Source organism: Dermacentor albipictus, chromosome 1 (genome assembly GCF_038994185.2).
Source record: "Dermacentor albipictus isolate Rhodes 1998 colony chromosome 1, USDA_Dalb.pri_finalv2, whole genome shotgun sequence".
Taxonomy (NCBI): Eukaryota; Metazoa; Arthropoda; class Arachnida; order Ixodida; family Ixodidae; genus Dermacentor; species Dermacentor albipictus.
This window is the reverse complement of record NC_091821.1, coordinates 288,348,504-288,362,512: the sequence shown is the minus strand read 5'-3', so window position 1 is coordinate 288,362,512 and position 14,009 is coordinate 288,348,504. Positions and strand designations below refer to the sequence as shown.

Genomic DNA, 14,009 nt, shown 5'->3' with positions numbered 1-14,009 from the left:
ACATTATCTAGAAATTAACAAGAAATAAGATCCATATCAATGTGGCTTTAGAGAAGGCAGATCGACGACAGATCAGCTTGTACGAAGGAAATGTACATCAGGGAAGCGTTTGTCCACAAACAGCTTGTGTTATCAGTGTTTCTTGACATGGAGAAGGCGTATGATACTACGTGGCGCTTCGGTATCCTTCGGGATCTTTCTGCAATGGGCATTCACGGCAACCTGCTGAGAATAATTGAAAGCTATCTCTCTGACAGGACATTTTGTGTTAGAGTTGGCAACGTACAGTCTCGACCATTTTTACAGGAGACAGGTGTACCGCAGGGTGGAGTACTGAGCTGTACGTTATTTATTGTTAAAATGAACTCCCTCCACACCGTATTGCCTCGCACACTTTTCTACTCCGTCTATGTGGACGATGTACAGATAGGGTTCAGGTCATGCAATGCTAGCATTTGCGAGAGGCAGCTACAACTTGGCTTGAATAGACTCTCAAGGTGGGCGGACGAGAATGGTTTTAAGTTGAACCCCCAAAAAAGCACATGTGTCTTATTTTCAAACAGGAGAGGTGTACTGCCACAACCAGACATTAACATTAATGGAGAAAGACTAACTGTTAGTCCTGAACACAAATTCTTAGGTATTATCCTGGACACAAAGCTTAACTTCATTCCCCACTTAAAATATCTTTAAAAAAAATGCCTGAAGACCATGAACCTCCTCAAGCTGCTCTCTCGAACAACTTGGGGCAGTGACAGGAAGTGTCTGCTTAGCCAGTATAAGAGTCTCATACAATCACGCCTCGACTACGGAGCCGTAGTGTACCACTCCGCAACAGAGACTGCGCTAAAGATTCTTGACCCAGTCCACAACCTCGGTATACGACTGGCAACAGGCGCCTTTAGAACGAGCCCTGTTGAAAGTCTCTACGTTGAGTCCAACGAATGGTCCTTACATCTACACAGAACATTCCTAAGTTTATCATACTACACTAAGGTAAAATCAGACACTGAACATCCATGCCATTCCATCGTTAGCGACCTCTCCGCTGCCAGACTTTACCGTAACCGCCCACTTATTAGAACTCCTTTGAGCCTGCGCTTAGAAGCAATGGCAGAAAAAACAGACATACACTTCCCAGAAAATATTCTAATGCCTCCCACTCGCCTTCCACCACCTTGGGAATGGCAGACCATGGAGTGCGATATCTCTTTTGTTGCAATAACGAAACATGCACCTGAGGCACACATACTATCACACTTCCTCAAACTCCAAGCGAAGTACTGCTGTGCCGAGTATTATACAGATGCTTCTAAATCATCTGCTGGTGTCGCGTATGCAGCACTTGGGCCAGTTTTTTCCACCTCCGGTACTCTAAATCCTAACACAAGTATTTTTACGGCTGAAACGTACGCAATACTCTCAGCTGTAAAGCACATCAGACAAACAAATCTGAATAAGGCCATCATCTTCATAGATTCACTAAGCGTAGTAACAGCCTTAATGAGTTTTCGAAAACGTAAGAACCCTGTTTTTAATGAACTATACACAGAACTATGCTTAGCATTAATATACAACCAAAATATCCTCTTATGTTGGGTACCTGGCCATAGGAGCATAAAAGGTAATGTAGCTGCTGTCGAAAGAGCAACGTCAGTCACCTTTAATAAAACGGATATGAATAAACCTATATCAGCAAAAGAACTTAAGCCCTTCTTACGCCACAAACTGAGGAAGTACTGGCAGGACCAATGGGATAATGCAGTATTGAATAAGCTACACGTTATCAAGCCAAAATTAGGGAACTGGATAACTGAAAGAACAGCAAGACATACGGAAGTGCTTCTGTGTAGATTAAGAATAGGACATACGTACGCCACTCACTCCTACCTTTTGACGGGAAGCGAACCTCCGACATGTAGCAAATGTGGCAACAGGCTTACAGTTATTCATGTTCTTATCCAATGCACTGAAATAGAGGCAGAAAGAAAAAAGTACTTTCCCTCCGCTTATATCCAACACATACCGTTACATCCAGCATTTTTTCTTAGCAATGAACCCCTTTTTACTTTTCAATCACTATTCAACTTTTTATTTGAAACTGGCACCCTAAACGTGATTTGGCCAGGCTACTTGTAGCGCGGCCTCCACCTGGAGGTCGTAGCTGCAATGAAAACATTTTCTAGAGCACCTGCCTCCCAGCCCTTGCTTTCAAGGCTTTTCTGAGGCACTAGTGCTACAGATTTTACATAATTTACTGACTATCCCCATCTTGTGAAACATCTATTGTCATTGCAGAAACGACCAATCACAGTCATTTTTATATTATGTATATACTTGTATTTTACGCACTTTAGAGTAAATAAATTTTAGGCCCTTTTACAGCCACATCGCATCACATGCATATACTGCGCTTTTTAGCGAATATTTTAGGCCACTATACAGCCGTGTTTCATTACTCCCCGCAATTAACACCCATATATCATTCAGAAGTACAGATCATCGACTTGGCGCTCTTTGGTCACATCTGGCCCTTGCGCCAAAAAAACCCTACTAATCAATCAATCAATTTTGCATGCTGTGCACGAAAACACCTGTCTAGCTGTGTAAGTCAGTGCTAGAAGAACACTGAGGTAGACGCAAGCAGATCACAGAGCATGATCACGCTGGAACATGGTAGAAAATTACATAATTTCGCTCTCTGTGCATGCGACTGCAGAACATGGGAACAAGCAGACGAAACGGAAGTACCTCTCTCTTGCTACGGTACGAAGTAAAGCGAAGACACACAGACATTTGGTTTGTAGGTTTTATTATTTCTCTAACCTTATATATGTCTATCAAAGCAACAGATTAAACAGATAACTATGGTTGCCAAGTATAATTCTCAAATCACGTGTCAATGAGAGTGACGTCACAGTATGGCAATTGACCCTCCAGCTGGGAATGCGGTGCCCACGTGGAAAAGGGCAAACGTCATTTGGTCTAAAATTTCAGCCCTTTCTGCAGCACGTAATGGTGTAATACTTAGCAAACACGATTGTTAGCACGCATTGTATGCACTGCGAATGTCAACTCTAAATGGCCAGACCTGATGAGGGGCCCTTTTAAAAAGGAGGAACCGACATTACTTTATTTATAACCATTACTTCATTTTTTCATTGTCTACCTTCACAGCTGGCACTGGTCACTGGAGGAAAATTACTACTGGGTAAGCGAAAGTCAATGCAACAGCCTGAAATACACTTTAAAGAACTGGGGAAGAAATTTACGCTTGTGCCAATCTACTCTTCCGTCATAGGTGACATTTTACTAAAATGTCAATGGCGCAGGCGAAAACTCGGTATGCTCTCTTCAGTGCACCCAAATAGTAGGCCAGCTTGCCAGCCAGCAAGCTAGAGCACAATGCACTCTGGTCTAGCGGCTTCAAAAAAAAAAAAAAAACTGGACAAAAAAAACGAACGCACACCACATGTGCTCCACACACACACACACACCATGAGTGCATATAATGTGTGTTCCTTTTCTTCATCCACTGTCTTTCTTGCACTGTAAGTTTCCTAAGAATGCAATATTAACTAGCCCACCTAGCCATCATATTGCAAGGACATGTTCTATTCCCAGCACCGACCATGCCAAAGCGCGCCAAGCGCCGCTGGTCAGGCTGACTGCGCCAGAGGCCGGACTGGATGCATGTCCGCACTATGCTGGAGTATGAACTGATCCTTGGGCTTCCTCCACTGAGTTGAGATCAGTGAGGCTGGTCTGCCTCTGCGCTCTCAAGGATGACGGCGTGCATGCGCACTCAGACATGGTTGTCTGATTCTTGACTTCCCTCCATCCCTAACTCAAGGGGGCACCCTGTCGATGCTGCTGCTAATGTGACTATTCAGTTTGAATCAGGTGATTACAAAGTCTGTAGCCAATTATGATGATTTATTGGCATCCCCTTTGAAACAGGGTGCTTGATTTAATCATGCGTGCTATACATGTTTTTCATTCTAGCATTCTTGTATACTTCTCTTTAATTGCTTCTTTTTTCTTTTCCTCAAAACTTCTCAATCTACCTTGTACCATTACCTATGCCTGTAACAGATCCGGTCGTATCAATCTCTTCTTTGCTTTTCTTCCACCAGTACTAAATGTCACTAGCATATCTTGACTGCTGACTGGTTGATGCTTCCGCCCACTTCAAATCCAACGCTTCTGGAAGGCGTATGTTACGTACAGGTCTCTCTGAGTTAATACCTTTGCATTCCATTAGGATGTGCTGAGTGGTCTCCGGATTTTTGCTGCAGCAGACACGTACCTTGTTGCAAATATTTGCTCTGGTATGTTTTTGTCCTTAGGCAACCGGCTCGAGCCTCAAATAGCAAGGCACTACCTGCCCATTGTGTTATCATACAGCAATTGCCGTGTACTTTGTTGCCAAATTTCTTAACGTCTTCTGCCATACTGTGTCCATGCTTTTCAGCTACATATACTTGTACCAATGGATGGATGGATGCTGTGAGCGTCCCCTTTGAAACGGGGCTGTGGATTGTGCGACCAAGCTCTTGTACATGTTTTGCCTAGTGTCCTACCTATCTTTAAAAAACACAAAGAATTCCCCATGTCAAACTTTCTTAACCGATGATAATGATCAAGTGGTGCCTTTCCTATTGAAACGGGTGGCCATTACAATGATGGCCGGGCAAGAAAAAAAAAGCAAACAGAAAAACTACAAAGGTGCGTTCCAGGGAGAGTGGCCAACTACATGCCCTCAACGCACACCCGCTCTGACATGGACACTTCTCCCCCTGGCTTCCATTGACGCTATTGGCAACTGCCTGCTTTGCAGTGTTGCTGCCCTCCACTGTTCAAGGTGTGTGTCGCTTAGTTCTGGACATTGTCGCAGCCTGCACATCGCCCTCAGTGTCATCGAAGCCGGGTGCTACAACTAGCGCTGTCTCAGACATAGACTCGACAAAGACACAGCCTCAGGCACTCGACGCCGTCTGCCGGAGGGCGACAACGCCGCCGATACTAACATCCCACTGCGTTTACGGCTATTTATGCTACTTGGCAGTAGCGGCGAAAGTACAGTGCACGACACTAGGCATCGTTCTGCTTATCTTGCAGATGTGCTTCTGGACGGTTGAGCATCGAGCCCGAAGAGCGCTGAGCTACAGTGCATGTGCACAGGGTACTGCAAAGGAAAAGTTTGGCCTTGCAGGAAACGCACATCGTCTGCACTTGCGGCTTGGCACGACAGAGCCTACGTCACTGGTCTCTCTGTATAAAAGAAGTCACTCAAGCACCGAAGCCTTCACTTGGCAGTAGCGGCGAAAGTACAGTGCACGACACTAAGAATTGTTCTGCTTATCCTGCAGGTTAGTGCTAAACTACTGTATTTGCATATATTTGTGCTTTTTTCGTCGCTGCTGCCAAGTATCGTATGGTTTTATTGGGGCTACTTGTTGAATTTCTATTTTTCTCGCCTGTTATTCCTAAGTACGGCTGCCAAACTATGTCGAATGAACTGGCCAAGATGAAGGATGAACTAAAGTCTGATTTTGCTAAAGTAAAAGACGAGATGCGGCATGAACTGAAATTGTTTCGGGAAGGTTTAGAAAGAGATCTACAAACAGAAAACCGCGAGCTCAAAAATGAGCAGAATAACATGGCGAAAAGTCTGGATTTTGCATTTCACACAATTGATGAACTGAAAACAAAACTGATTGAGTGTACTGCAAAGAATGCTAAACTCTAGAGTGAAAATGCGGCTCTGCACGCTAAGTGTTCCTTTTTAGAAAGCACTGTTCAAAGCTTAGAAAACCGACTCGTGCAAACTGAGCAATACTCTTGTAAGACCAACCGAGAGATTCAGAGTGTAGTGAAGACTGAGAATGAGTGCTTGAGCAACCTACTTTCCAAACTTGGCTCTACGATCAATGAACCAATTGCTGTATCGGACATTGAAACGTGCCATCGTGTACCTACACGCAGTAGTGATCAGACAAATATAATCATCCAGTTCAAGAGCCGCGTGAAGCGGGATAGCGTTTTCCACAAAGCCAGAAAAATCCGTCTCACAAACACAGATCTTGGGTTGGAAGGCGCTTCTTCCGTGTATGTGAATGAACACCTTTGCCCTGCCCTGAAGAAGCTTCTCACGATGGCCGTGAAAAGAAAACACGCGCATCACTGGAAATCGGTGTGGTCGTTCAACGACAAAATTTTTGCAATACAAACTGACGACACGCCAGTTCTCCACATAAGAAACGAGAGTCACGTCGAGAAGATAACGTCGGGGCAGGAGCAGGTGTAAAGTGAGGAAGCAGTGCAAATTTGTGTAGCCCGCAACTTTGGCTGCTCACCATCGTCAAAATGGCTTATCAAGAGCTTGCTCTCCCGCATCTCATTGCTAAGCAGGATGCATCGGCCATGGCTGTTTTGCATCTTAATGCGTGCTCAGCATGCAACAAGAGTGACGATATCATCCATTTTTTGGCACAATTTACTTTTAAGTTTAATGTGATCATGATATCAAAAACATGGTACTACAATAACTGTGCTATGCTGACTTTACAAGGTTATCATTGCTTTCTTATTAATCGGCCCAGCAAAAAAGGCGGTGGTGTTGCACTTTTTGTTGAAAGCTATGCAAAATATGAATTAGTACCAGACTATATGACAGTAACAGATGACTACGAAATACTGACTGTAAAGAATAAAAACAGGATAACATCTCTGGTGTATCACCCACCGAGCGGCAATGTTGTCACTTTTCTAGATTTTTTTGAAGCATTCCTAGATTATGTAAGCATGAACAATTTGAAGCTTGTGTGTGGCGGCGATGTTAATATAGATGTACTTAAACAGAGTAACTCATCCTTCCAATGGAACATGCGCCTCCAGTCTGCAGGTTTTGTAAATACAATCACCCCACCAACACGCATTACAAGTCATACATCTTCTTTACTTGACTTACTCATTGTTGATATTTCTACTACTGTATGCAACACAGGCACATTGGTGTCTGACATAAGCGACCATTGCCCTATATTTTTAGTCTACACCGATGACTCTAACAAAACAGCCGATGCCTGTCAACAATTCAATTCTCGGCGTATAACACAAGCAGTTTTAGAGCAGTTCAAGAATGACGTTATGAATCACAATTGGTTACATGTTTTGAACAAAACAGATGCAAATGAGCCATATAACGAATTTATTAGAACTTTTACCCATATGTACGCCAGCAATTTTCCAATGAGGACAGCTAAATATTCCAAAAAAGTTAGAAAGCCTTGGGTTACTCATGAGCTTGCAAAAATGATCAAAACAAAAAATAATCTGTTTCATTCCTTCTTGCACATGCGGTGTGAATTAGCATTACAAACATTCAAAAAGTTTAGAAACAGGCTAAATGTTGAACTAAGCAAGGCAAAGTCGGCGTACTATGAGCACTTATTTCCAAATGTTTCTGGACAACGCCCAGAGATTGCGTGGCAAACGATTAATCTTGTTCTAGGTCGCTGCAAGGACGATACGCATTTGACATCGATCAAGCTGGGCTCACGTGAGATAACAGGCACAGCGTTTTCCGATTACTTTAACCACCACTTCGTAACTGCACAAAGCGATATACCTGAAGGCAATGATAGCATAGGGGTGGCTTGTCATAGCGATGCTGTTCGCGAAAGCGCATTCTGTGTGCCTACTGATGAATATGAAATATACAGTGTGTACATAGGGCTGAAAAACAGCGAAGCTTTAGATGTAAATAATTAGCAGATTAACCCTATAAAACATGTTTTGCAATTTATTGTGTTTCCGCTTGTGCACATTTACAACTTAATTTTCGAGACTGCAGTTTTTCCAGGTGCAATGAAACACGTGAAAGTTTTGGTTATTTATAAAAGTGGTGATCGAAATACTGTGTCTAACTATTGACCAATATTGGTGCTCCCAATTTTTTCAAAAGGAATGGAAAAGCTTATTTTTGCTCGAATGACGGAATTTTTCAGTAAAAAGAGTATGTTTATGATTCACAATATGGATTTTGAAAAAAACAGGTCCACAGAAATGGCTCTTCTTACGCTGAAAGAATACATTTTGCAGAGCTTTGAAAATAACTACTACACAGTCGGCATTTTTATAGACTTTAGTAAAGCTTTTGACAGCCTTAATCATGAGATCCTTATTCGGGAGCTTTGTTTGTATGGAATTTGTGGGAAACCGCTAGAATTACTCAAATCATATCTGAAACATCACTCATCCCTCTTAAGTATTGTATGTGGTGTGCCTCAAGGAAGTATTCTTGGGCCACTTTTGTTTGTTTTTATAAATGACATCGTAACCATAAACAGTGAGGTTAAATTCATTATGTACGCAGATGATTGCACATTGTGTGTCTCAAGTCCTGATGCGAATGAACTTGTGCAAAAATGTAATAAAATTATGGCAAGTTTGTCCGATTGGACACAGACAAATAAGCTTAAAGTAAATTCAAAGAAAACGAAAGTTCTAATATTTCGCGCAAGAAATAAACCGCTTAACATTAATCATGCTATTTATTTTCAGAGCCAACGCATTGAACTAGTTGAATTTAAAATTCTTGGAGTATATTTTTCTTCTCATTTACGTTGGGATGCCCATATCAAACATCTCTGCGGCAAACTCTCTGCAGTTGCCGGTGCTATGGCACGTTGCCGCACATTTCTACCTACGAGAGGAAAACTTCAAATTTACTATGGTCTCTTCTTATCGTATATAAATTACTCTTACCTTGTCTGGGCTGCAACATCTAAACCTAACTTGTAAAAGCTGGTAATGCTTCAAAAGAAAATCGTTCGGTATATAGAGAACCTTAATCGGCTTCCACCAACAGATAATATATTTCTTAAATACAGACAACGGCGTAGATAAATTATACTAACATAGATTACTAGAAACGATTCGCTTCTCATCCGAATATGTTAAGAATTATTTTACATCCCTTGCTCAGCTAGAACTCTGCACTCACACGAAACATACTACACAAAACCCCAAGGTGTAGGAAGTACTATGGTTTCGAAACAACTGCAGCCTTCAGTCCTTAACACATAATATACCGACTGTACTAAACAAATATAAGCACACAGCTACGCTAAATAAAAATGGTTTGCGTGACTACTTTCTTTCTTCATAGTGAAACTTTAGTATATTGCATTCAAGTGTAAAATGTCATTTTTATGCATATGTGCGATGTGTAATCTTTGTTGTGTATAAAACCATCTGTGTATATATCATGTGAGTGCTACTGCCATGTAAGGGACCCTGGGCCTCCGTCAAGCTGCTGTGACAGCTTTTTGCCCAGGTGTCCCTCCAGTTCCTTTTGTTTTCTGGTAAATAAAATTGATTGATTGATTGATGTATCCATAGTTGCTGACAATTGCTACGTATTCTCAGCATGACAAAGTACCTTTTATTACCATTGTCATGTTCGTACATCCACAAGTCACCTAAACAACCTTTCTAGAAGTGGTTACAAGATAACCAGATACGCCAAATCTGTCTGAAGTCAGCTCAAGTCAGTTTATTTTCAAAATGCCATTATTCTGATATTTTCGTGCAAAAGTGCAAGTTCAACACTTCTTACAGCCCCAGCAGTACAGAAAATATGTTTACTGGCTCTTGCTTCGTGCGTCGTCGCGATGCTGTGAAGTGCGACCTTGACTGCGCGGCGGTTTATGCTTCGCTGTGCAAATTCAGCATGATGCTTTCCGTCTACACATTAGCTTAACTTGTTCCGTTCTGCCAGTGCTCAGACGAACTTAATAGGCATGCTCTCCGCATTTGCGGTCCTCAGTCTAGCCGGCACGCATGGTGTGGGTGTCCGGTCATCGATGAGCAGACTTTCCACAACTGTTTGGCATCCACCGCAGCACCTGCGTTGGCTTAACCAGCACTGTTTCACTGGGTGTCGGCCACAAAAGTTACGGTTTAGTGTCTCATCAGCGCATATCTATTCATAGAGGCTGTACGGCTGCTGCGAATACATGTTTGAATATAATCGAGCAGGTGCAGAAGCTGGTAAGCAAATTCGTATTTGTCTTATCCTATGGGCTATGAGCTATGATGCAATGTGACGTGCTCACCAAAACAAAGCTGTCGATTGTACATGTTGACACATGCATATTGCATGTTTCTTGTGGACAATGCATGCGGGCACCCCGACGAAGACGACGAACACTCTCGAGCTGTCGTCTGAACTGGCCAGTGCTGCATTATCCTTTGTAAATATATTTTGTAAATGGTCTCCATTTCCTAATCCTTCGTTCGCGTAACATTTTGGTGAAGGGTACCGTTCTCCATCCTCGCCATGGAGCTCCGCAGCAGCCGCACCATCCTGCTTTCCTTCACGACTCCCAGTGACATCTCGTCAGCTTCTACTCCTTCGACCCCGCCAACAACAATGTTATGGTTACCAACCCCCACGATCCTGGCATATTCTCTGGCCAGGATAATGTTGACATTGAGGGCTGGCTCAACCTGTATGAGCGTGTTAGCCAAAACAACCGCTGGGACCCTACCATTATGCTAGCAAATATCCTATTCTACTTGGACGGAACTCCTCGTGTCTGGTTCTGGACACACCAGGACGAGATCTCGAGCTGGGATGCTTTCAAGGAGAAGCTCAGCGACCTCTTTGGAAATCGCACCAGTCAGCAGCTGGCTGCTAGAAAAAAGTTTGCTATCCCGAGTTCATTTTTCTACTGAATCATATGTCTCGTACATACAAGACATGCTCGCTTTTTGCTGGGAAGTCGACAACAAAATGGCCGAGTTTGACAAAGTCGGCCACATACTCAAAGGGATCGCGGACGACGCATTCAACTTGTTGGTCTTCAACAATGTGTCCACCATCACCATCATTGTCAAGGAATGCTGCCACTTTGAGCTCGCCAAAAGCCGCCACGTCATTCCACAGTTCTCCCGGCTCCCTAACACGGCTACGACGTCGTCTTCCATTGATCTTACCACTTAACCACCCTTAAATGAGCATGTCCCACATATTGTTCGCCGTGAGCTCAAGGCTACAAGTCCTGCACTGTTCCACCCACGCCCACTTGACCCCACCATTGACCAACCAGCCCCAGCGATCTCTCTCATTCAGGCAGTTGTGCGGCAACCTTGGTTTTCCTGCTGCCTGCTCCGTCTCCCGACCTGACGCCCAATCGGTGCCGACAGCTACACCTCACCATGATCTGTTTTCCCCTCCCAGATAACGCAACCCTACCGAGTGAAGAACTCCGGACGTCAAGCCCATTTGCTTTCGTTGCCTGCGCATTGGCCACGTTGCTCGCCACTGCCGCACCTCCTGGACGTCGCCGTATTTGAGCTCCTTTTCCCCGTCTCCTTGCTGTATGCCTCCTACCTCAGGCGTATCCATCGATGACAGTCATCCTGCTCGCTCGCCATCACCTCAGCGCCGTCGGTCCCCATCGCCCCAGCCACGCCACTATTCGTCGCCGACCAATAATGGACTCTCTCAGACGGAAAACTAGACCATGCAGCTCCTGGGGGTAGTGCTGCATTATCTTCGTCATGTCAAAATCCTCCATTGACACTCCCAACAAACCAGAACTTACTTAATGTTCACGTCGATAGTGTCCCTATGACAGCGTTAATCGATACTGGAGCCCACGTGCCCATAATGAGTTGTAATCTCCGTCGTCGATTGAGGATGATTCTCGCGCCTCTTACTACATGAGCCGTATGCAGGGCCGATGGTAGCACAGTTGACGTCACTGGAATGTGTACTTCCGGTATCAATATCGCCAGAGTCTTTCAAAGCTTTTATGGTCATGAAACTTCTCCGTAACGCTCTAGGCGAGCTTCATAGTTGACCGCGCCTTGCGCGAGGCGGCGCTAAGGGTCCTATGGAGGCAACGAAGAAGGTGTGCGAGCGTGTGGCAGCTGCTGTTTTCTTTCATGATTTTGTCTCGATCTCGAGCAAGTGCAGTGTATGTGACGCGTTAATCTGAGATGCCAAAGACTTGCTGTATGACAGGTTGCTGCTCTGGCTACAGAGGTATGCACGAAAAACCTCGCTGTTCTGTCTGCCTAGCGACGCCGAGCAGCGTGAAATATGGAAGTGGGCGATACCACGACAGAAAACCAATGGTTTTAGCTTCGACTCCAAGCATGTCCCTGTCTTCAAGAAGCATTTTGACCTTACAGATATAATTCGGACTGATGAGTTAGTGGTTATTTGAATATACTGTCACATACTAAACACACAATGTTTCTCAGTGAAAACACAGGGAATGCGGGAGATGGAAATTCAAGACAATGAGCAAAACAAGAACAAGGTGAAAACCGGAACCAACGTTTCGACAAGTGGACTTGTCTTCTTCAAGCCGACGTATGCTCACTGTGTATATTGGTGGGGTTCTTCTAAAGGGGTGAGGGTGTAAGGCGGGTGGATGCGACAACGAGGGAACGTGTGTTAGTGTGTGGAATTGAGAATAAAGGAATGCTGTGCACAAGGCCAAGGCCAGGGCCACCCCCCATCTGTCAACCACTTGTCAATGCATGTGTGTTTGCCTGCGTGTCAACGGCATCTGAAAAAAAAAAAAGGAGGAAAGGAAAGTGAAAAAAAGGATACGCCAAGAAACCAAACTAAGTGTTGTTGCCTATAGCTTGAAATTTAACATAGTGAATAGATTCTAAAGCTCCCTTTGAAGCGTTTATGTCTACTGGTTGCAATGTCTTGAACTTATGGATATGATTCTCTGTATTGTCTTTCTCGTTCAGAATGAAAATTTGACTCTAAGATGTAGAGTTTAAGTTCATCAAAGTTATGACCTGGTTGGTTGAAATGCTCGGCGATGGCTTTGGGAAGCTTTTTAGCTGTGTCCGCGCGATGTCCGTTTAATCTGACGTTCATTGATTGTCCTGTTTCACCGATATATTGTTTCTTACTGAAGGAACATTCAAGCATATAAATCGCATCCGAACTTGTACAAGTGAAGCTAGATTTGGCTTCATGTGTATAACTATTTGCAGTTCTTTTAATTTTAATGTCACTTTGAAGGTGCCTGCAAGTTTTGCACCTAGGGTGACAACATGCTTTTATTATGGGGGAATGCTGTTGGCTGACTTTTGCGTGCATTAACATGTCTTTAAAGTTCTTGTTTCGGTGATAGGTAACCCTAGGTACATCCGGGAACGCTTTTCGCAGACGCTCGTTACTTGATAATACAGTATTGGGTGGTATTTTCTTAGGATGTTGTTTATGTTTGGGAGTGCATTAGAATATTTTGTTATAAAGGCCGGCGGTCTGCCAGATTCTAGTGCGGGCTGTCTCTTCGCCAATTCCGACTGTCTCTCCAATCTTGACGCAGCATCATAAGCTCTAATGTTTTGTCCGACGAACAACGCAGTAAACGAATATGAACTCCACAAAGATATAATAGAGTTTTCACGACGCATGCGCATCAAGGAGTTCTTTTTCGATTGACCGGATGTAGGAAAACAAGATCGAGACTCTCTTAGACCACCTAGCACGTGGACACCGGAAACCGAACAGTGTCCAGACCTCGATTTATACATAAAACTGATATCAAAGGAAATTCTAGAGTCAGCGCGGCATTATCGGAAACGCAAGAATTTGACCCCCACTCAACACCAAATCCTTAAAGAACTTGCGAAAAGGAATGATATTGTAATAAAACCCACAGACAAAGGCGGCATCGTAATCTGGCCTATAGAAAAGTACAAGAATGAGGCCTCTAAACAACTGAGCAACCACACCCATTACAGAAAACTTGACTCTAACCCAACTTCAGATTACAGCAATATTGTGATAAACACAAGAGCGGAGCTCCTGCCCAGGATACTAATCACGTAATCTGAATATCGCTTCATGATGCCCAAGAACAAAAAAGCAGGCCGCTTTTATATTCTTCCTAAAATACATAAAGTTCCGATCGAAGAAGTATTTACAGCAGCAATCCCAGGTCGGCCTATTGTGTCCA

The 14,009-nt window shown here is 43.7% G+C and overlaps 1 protein-coding gene across 2 annotated transcripts in view; it reads left to right on the top strand.

Moving 5' to 3' along the window:
* Hr96 (Nuclear hormone receptor HR96) overlaps positions 1–14,009 on the top strand; it is a 104,958-nt gene that overhangs the window by 64,315 nt on the left and 26,634 nt on the right. The window lies entirely within an intron of this gene.